The sequence below is a fragment of the Triticum aestivum genome, chromosome 1D (genome assembly GCF_018294505.1).
Source record: "Triticum aestivum cultivar Chinese Spring chromosome 1D, IWGSC CS RefSeq v2.1, whole genome shotgun sequence".
NCBI classification, from domain to species: domain Eukaryota; kingdom Viridiplantae; phylum Streptophyta; class Magnoliopsida; order Poales; family Poaceae; genus Triticum; species Triticum aestivum.
The window spans coordinates 215,143,981-215,151,836 of record NC_057796.1 but is presented as its reverse complement, the minus strand read 5'-3'; the positions used below and the strand labels follow the sequence as shown (position 1 = coordinate 215,151,836).

At 46.8% G+C, this 7,856-nt stretch overlaps 1 pseudogene; it reads left to right on the top strand.

The window, feature by feature from the left end:
- The first annotated feature begins 2,878 nt into the window (after positions 1 to 2,878).
- LOC123158537 (uncharacterized) lies at positions 2,879 to 7,856 on the top strand (annotated as a pseudogene).

Genomic DNA, 7,856 nt, shown 5'->3' with positions numbered 1-7,856 from the left:
AATATTGCTACATGTGGATAAAAGGTGCCACATGCACCATATACGTCAAAGGTTTTTCCCTCTTCTTTCTATATTAGGCAAATTAATGATGTATTGTTCTTTTGATTACTCTCATATTTCCATGACATTATGTTTACCCTATCTATTTAATTATAGATTGTCCTTCGATTTCAACTGCTGTACAGTTCTTTGAATTTGGGCCCATATTTGCATGTTACCATATTTTCTTTAACAATCCTACCATTTTCTACAGCGTGTCCCTTGCTATGCAACAGAATCTGTAGTGCACAATCTTTCCCTTTACATAAATCAAGACTGCAGGGATGTCATACTGAACACAAACCATGGATTTACAATCATTGCTACTGTAAGACTTGATGAATGTGGTGACTCCTATTTTGGAACTGGCCTTTGGAAAGAAATTTCTAAGTTTTATGTGCTGAAGCTGGCACTAAAATTGCACTGCACATAAAAGAGCCTGGTCATGAGATATATGCTAACTTCCCCGACGATATCATCCGTCCAGACTTTGTTCGAAGTAAGTTTTCTTTTCAAGTATCTGCATGTTGACTTACCCAGCAATATCAAATGAATTGTGTATTATTTAAGCAACTAATTGTTATTCCATTTTCTTACTATATCCCTACCTACTAACTTCTAGTTACCAATACACTTTTCTATTGCCCTGCTTTAACTAAATATTCCCTGTACTCCCGCTTCTATCAGAAAGCGCCGCTGACAAGGAGACTCCGGAGGTGGAGAACGGGGCTGCCAACAAGCGGGGGCGGGGCGAGCAAGAACCGCAAGCGACTCCAGCAGGCCTAGACTTCATCAGCAGCCTCCCCGATGATATGTTGACAGTCATCATCTCCCTCCTCGCAATCAAATATGGGGCGCGGACAACCGTCCTTTCCTAGCGGTGGCGCCCCCCTATGGAACTCCACCCCTCTTGACCTTATCGACACCCACGAGCTCTGCCATGGCTATCACAAAAGCTTGGATGCGTTCTCCAAGATCCTCGGTAGTCACCCTGGCCCAACCAGAGGCCTTAGAATGGGCAAGTTCCGTTCCAACGGCAAGGACCGAGCCAAGCTTGCGACTGGTTCTGATCCCCCGCCCTAGATTAGCTCGAGGAGCTCACTTTTGATGATGGGCATATGCGCTCGCTGCCAACGTCTGCGCTCCGCCTCGCGCCCACGCTGCGCGTCGCCAAGTTTAGGAACTGCCATCCCCCCTTAATGACGCGCCCGCTCTTATTCTACCATGACTGGAGCACCTCAAGCTCATCGCCATCTGCCTCCCAAATGGTGACATGGAGCGCCTGCTCCGTGGCTGTATTGCACTCGAGTACCTTTGTCTTGAGGTGATCAATGGGTTGAGTAGCTTCCACATCACCTCCATGACTCTCCGAACTATTTATGTGTGTTGCTGGTGCGGCAAGAAGACATCACAAGATGTGTACCACGGTATGGTCATTGAGGACACACCTTCACTTGAGATATTACTTGTAGTTGATCACGAAGGTCCAACAAGAACCAATGTCATTTCTGCGCCGAAATTGACAGTGCTACTTGTCGGTGCAACAAACCCTGGGTCTATTGCCTAGACTATGCACATGCACGGGAGCAAGATTACAACATAAGATTAGGCCAAGGTATAAGAGACAAAGATCGTAAAAGGACCAACATGCAGATCGAGAGGACCAAGACCAAGCCAAAGAAGTGGGAAACCACCAGGAGTAAAGCCTCCCTTGCCGGGCAAGCGAGCCCGGCGAGGACGGGGTTAGCCCCGGAAGAAAACCTCCAAGACGCCCCGGCAGGGCCTGCCGGGACTCGCGGAGGCAAAGCCACCTCACCACGACGCACGTCGTTGATCAGTGCGGTGTCAAGCCACAAAGTGACTAAGTGGCAGCCATTTGCCACATGGCAGCCTATTTCTACAGGAGATACATGCAGACGACACCCGTCCTGCAATGTGTCAAGCGAGCAGGCGCGAAGCTGGCAAGATAGCCCGGCAAGGCTTGCCGGGCAAGAAGCGACGTGACGTTGAGCGGCGCATTTAATGCACTCTATCAGCCTACAAAGTTAGGTATGATAGCACTATTTGCTATCTTATCAGTGCATAACGACTGATTTGCCACTATGGTGACCCCTTAGCCTATAAAAGGAGGCCCATGGCAACCTTAGAAAGGGTTGGACCCTGTGTTAGTGAATCCACCCCTAATATTTCGTATGCTCGTAGCCATTTCGCCCTGAAGCAACCCTGCCGGGCGAATGCACTACGACCACCACCATTTTCCCACCATCAAGCCACCAAAGAGGGAGTAGGGTTTTATGCCTCACGGTGGCCCGAACATGGGTAAAATTGCTTGTGTGATCTCTGTCGTGCTGCCCCGCGCTCGTCTGCTCTTTGTGCAATGTGACATCCCCCCTGCCGAACCAGCAAGGGACCCTTGGTCCCATAGGTGGCCGTGGTTTCCCACGACATCTTTGGCGCGCCAGGTAGGGGGATCACTTGCGCGAACTTGAAAGCGTGAGCAACGCGTCATCTTCATCGCCATCTTCGTCTTCGACAGCGCCATCGACCATGGCGCCCAAGAAGAAATCCGGTGCTTCGGCTCACCCGTCCACCTCGAAGGCTCCGCCGCTCGCGACCACCAATGCTACGGGGGATGCGGAGGCGCGCGGGGACGTGGACGCTGCTGGGGATGTGGTCGGAGCAGGCGGCGCTGTCACCACCTCCCCCGCGGCTGACGTGGGAGCAGGAGGCGCAGGAGGAGAACAACAGCAACATCCCGGTGCCCACGCTCCACGAGGTACGAGCGAAGGGATTGTTCCATCTGCGCCCCTTCCCCTCACCGACGGGCACAACCACAGTGATGGCGCTTGGTCCAGGGCGAATCGCTGTCCTCCGGTCACCCCCGCTCCTCCTGGGTATGAAAGGAAATAAACAGTATTCATGATCTAATCCACTGGCCTTCCTTTCATCCCAGTAGAGGTGTCCATCCCCCTTGAGGGGGCCTACTGGGGGTGTCAAGCACAGATTGAGTGGGTTTCAGCCTTGCTTTCCTAAAGAAGCAAAGGCTGAGAAACCCACGCTAACAATCTGTGAAGAAAGGGAGGTCGAGGTTTCCAAACCGACCGACCGTTGTTCGGGACAGAGTAGTTCCACTCGTGAGAGTGGTTTCCAAAAATTTAGAAAAATTTAGAGTTTTTCTAAAGTTTTTGCCTCTATGGGAAGGGCACCTTCCCTCGATCAGTGGCTTCGACCCTCGTCGGGTCGAATGGATTAGTTCTTGAATATAGTTTCCCGCTAGGGACATTACTTAACTGAACACGCCAAAATATTGCATTTGGCGTGGACAGGTGCATAATGTATTTCCGTCCATAGTCATGAGGGAGATCTGATCCTGGGATCATACTCCCCATACCTAGTATGGAGCCGGCGTCAACTTCGGTATGGCACGGGTCACGTACTAATGAGACCCGATAGCGCCCGTTCATGTTCAGCTTTAAACATAGGACACTACCAGATCACTGCCTTCTTGTCTTTTGATGCTAGTATGAGGTGAGTTTGTTGCTTCTTCCTCTTCGGACAGTCCTCCAGAAGTGGGTTCTGGTCGGGTTTTTCTTCGTCCGCCGCGTTGGGGCAAGCTTGTTCAACTTCCTCATAACTAAGTTCGCATGGAACCCCGTTCGTCGTAAAGGCTATGATACCAGTCTTCCGGGCCACAGGCGCCTGTTCCATTTCATGTTCCATTTTAGGTCCATGAATTTTGGAAGAGGTCCTTTCCTGTGACACACTTAGTCGGAAGTGAATTCTCACGCCCACCGACTACCAGTAGGCCAGTCCACGGCGCCCTAATCTGATTCCATTGCTCTTTCTCTTATCCTTGGTCCCGTTAGATGGTTCTCGAACCAAATGCAGCCAAAGCCAAGTTTCAAGAAAACTGAGAGACTTCAGCAACAACTCATCACTATCAAAAGGTTCAGTGATCACAATACGCCTTTTCACGGGTCACAACAACTTCTGAAAAAGTAACATTGGCCTGTTTCCAACTTCTGAAAAAGTGACATTGGTTGGTTTGCCACTTTGCCAACTACTTAAAAAGTCCGGTGACAAAGTCGGGGTTTCCCGTATCCCTCTCAATCATGCTATACTCGCGGGGAAGGAAAAACGAGCAGTTTACGCTTTAGTAGCAACCGTTTCACTGGCTCTAGTATCCACTGGCTTTCAAGGAATGGAATATTACCAAGCACCCTCCACTATTTCGGATAGTATTTATGGTTCTACCTTTTTCTTAGCAACTGGCTTTCATGGTTTTCATGTGATTATAGGTACTCTTTTCTTGATCGTATGTGGTATTCGCCAATATCTTGGTCATCTGACCAAGAAGCATCACGTTGGCTTTGAAGCAGCTGCATGGTACTGGCATTTTGTAGACGTGGTTCGGTTATTCCCATTTGTCTCTATCTATTGGTGGGGAGGTATATGAAAGAAGGGAACGAATAAGTGGATTGAGGAATAAAAGCTCGAAGACAAAGAGAACTTCTCCGGGTAATTGGATCGCCCCGGCACTGTGGTTTAATGAGCGGAAAACCACTAAAAGCACAGGCCATGTGCAGGAAATAGCGGTCCTAAAATGAGTCTCCCCCATGAGCATTTTTCATCACGATATCTTTTTCTTCCTCATTCTTATTTTGGTTTTCTTTCAGCTGAAACTCTACCTAATGGTTCAGATTCCCAGGGTCCATGGCCGCTTAGCTTAGACAGCCTTGTTAGAGACATGAATGCGGGGTTCGGTTTCCAATTGATTTGTATTCACCGGGACCTCCCCTTATTGGATTTTCTCCACTTTTCTAGTTGCTGTGGAAAGAATGTTGAGCAAATGAGTTTAAGGGGTGGTTTTCTGTTTACTTTTTTTCAGCCTACGTCGTCTCTCTTCCAGAACCTCACAATCATCAGCGTCTGAAGTTTCATGATGAATATTGGTTTCACATTTTATTGCTTACGTGAGGAAATATCAATTTGGAACTCGAATTTGTATTTGAGTTATGATGAGGAGTGAGGTAGATTCGCATTGTTGAAGAAAGCGAAGAAAAAGGATGCTGCTATGGCTTGCTTGTGGCTCTTTCTTCTATTGGCTAGTCTCAGGCATGATAGTTTCAATTTCTTTTGGAAAGCAAGTGCGGCTCAGTCATAAGTGTTAGTAATAGCATGAAGTAAGTTGTCGGTAGCCGGCATTAGGTAAAAGGAAAAGCTTCTCAAAAGCATCCAGAAATATCATAGAATGGTGATCGAGATCACCTTCACGGGAATCATCCTTTGCAAATTGGGGGAAGGGAACCAATCAAGTCACCAAGAAGTTCCCGAAACTTGGTTTAGTATTAAGGTTCTTCTCTTCCAGCGTTTAGTATTCAAGTTCTTCTCTTCCAGCCCCCTGGCCCCTCTCTGATAAGTCAAGTTTTCAAAACGAAAAGCAAATGACAAATCTGGTTCGATGGCTCTTCTCCACTACCCGCTTTACTACTTTCTATTTTTTCTTATGTATTAAGTTTCCCTTAATATATAATTTTATATTACTTTCGATTTGTATATTTTTATTCCTTTGTCGTTTTATATTATGCCTAATACCAATTTGCAATCTTTTTAGTTCGTGCTTCGTCGGCTCCTCCTTTCTGATCACTCTCCCGCCGGAGATTCAAGACCCCCAGGCTCTAGCTCATTTAGCAGGGCTAAACTTCTATCTGAGTCTTTACGAGCAGGATCCGGGATGGGTTACGTTCATTCAGAACGAGCTTAATCACAATACCCCCTGGAAGACATACCTGGGCGGCTTAAGCTCTTCCTACTGGAAGAAAAGCTCTCTTCTATGCGACAAGATGTCATTCAGGAATTTGTGGCGCTTTATCAAAGAGTAGGGCCTTATCTACCGATCGAGCCCTACTTGGTCGATGAAGCGCTTCGTTCCTATCTGGACCATATTCACGCAACTGATTCTTTCACTGTTCTCCAAGCGTCTTATCAAGATCTGCGGGAGAATGAGGGAGGATCCGTTTTCTTTCGAAATGCTGTTTCCCACAACCGGGATCTCCTTGAGGCGGAAAGCTCCGCAAGGAGGTGCCTGGAAGTGGAAAGAGGATCCGGTGGGAAGAAATCCCCAAGAGCAAGGCAAGTCTCGAAAGAGCTGAGCACGAGCATGCTCTCGACTTGTTTAAGTCGGAGGATCTTAGAAAAAAAAGAGCGGGGTAGCTCAGTAATTCTGATTCTTTTCTCTTCCAGCCCCCGGGCCCCTCTTTCTTTTCTCTTCCAGCCCCCCGGCCCCTCTTTGATAAGGAAAGTTTGCATTTCTCAAATAAAAATGACAAATATGGTTCGATGGCTCTTCTCTACTAACCACAAGGATATTGGGACTCTCTATTTCATCTTCGGTGCCATTGCAGGAGTGATGGGCACATGCTTCTCCGTACTGATTCGTATGGAATTAGCCCGACCCGGCGATCAAATTCTTGGTGGGAATCATCAACTTTATAATGTTTTAATAACGGCTCATGCTTTTTTAATGATCTTTTTATGGTTATGCCGGCGATGATAGGTGGATCTGGTAATTGGTTTGTTCCGATTCTGATAGGTGCACCTGACATGGCATTTCCATGATTAAATAATATATCATTCTGGTTGTTGCCACCAAGTCTCTTGCTCCTATTAAGCTCAGCCTTAGTAGAAGTGGGCAGCGGCACTGGGTGGACAGTCTATCCTCCCTTAAGTGGTATTACCAGCCATTCTGGAGGAGCAGTTGATTTAGCAATTTTAGTCTTCATCTATCAGGTATTTCATCAATTTTAGGTTCTATCAATTTTATAACAACTATCTTCAACATGCGTGGACCTGGAATGACTATGCATAGATTACCACTTTTTGTGTGGTTCGTTCTAGTGACAGCATTCCTACTTTTATTATCACTTCCGGTACTGGCGGGGGCAATTACAATGTTATTAACCGATCGAAACTTTAATACAACCTTTTTTGATCCTGCAGGAGGGGGAGACCCAATATTATACCAGCATCTCTTTTGGTTCTTCGGTCATCCAGAGGTGTATATTCTCATTCTGCCTGGATTTGGTATTATTAGTCATATCGTATCGACCTTTTCAAGAAAACCGGTCTTCGGGTATCTAGGCATGGTTTATGCCATGATAAGTATAGGTGTTCTTGGATTTGTAGTTTGGGCTCATCATATGTTTACTGTGGGCTTAGACGTTGATACACGTGCCTACTTCACCGCAGCTACCATGATCATAGCTGTGCCCACAGCAATCAAAATCTTTAGTTGGATCGCTACCATGTGGGGAGGTTCGATACAATACAAAACACCCATGTTATTTGCTGTAGGGTTCATCTTTTTGTTCACCATAGGAGGGCTCACTGGAATAGTTCTAGCAAACTCTGGGCTAGACATTGCTCTACATGATACTTATTATGTGGTTGCACATTTCCAATATGTACTTTCTATGGGAGCCGTTTTTGCTTTATTTGCTGGATTTTACTATTGGGTGGGTAAAATCTTTGGTCGGACATATCCTGAAACTTTAGGCCAAATCCATTTTTGGATCACTTTTTTCGGGGTTAATCTGACCTTCTTTCCCATGCATTTCTTAGGGCTTTCGGGTATGCCACGTCGCATTCCAGATTATCCAGATGCTTACGCCGGATGGAATGCTCTGAGCAGTTTCGGTTCTTATATATCCGTAGTTGGGATTCGTCGTTTCTTCGTAGTTGTCGCAATCACTTCAAGCAGTGGAAAGAACCAAAAATGTGCGGAAAGTCCTTGGGCTGTTGAACAGAATCCAACCACA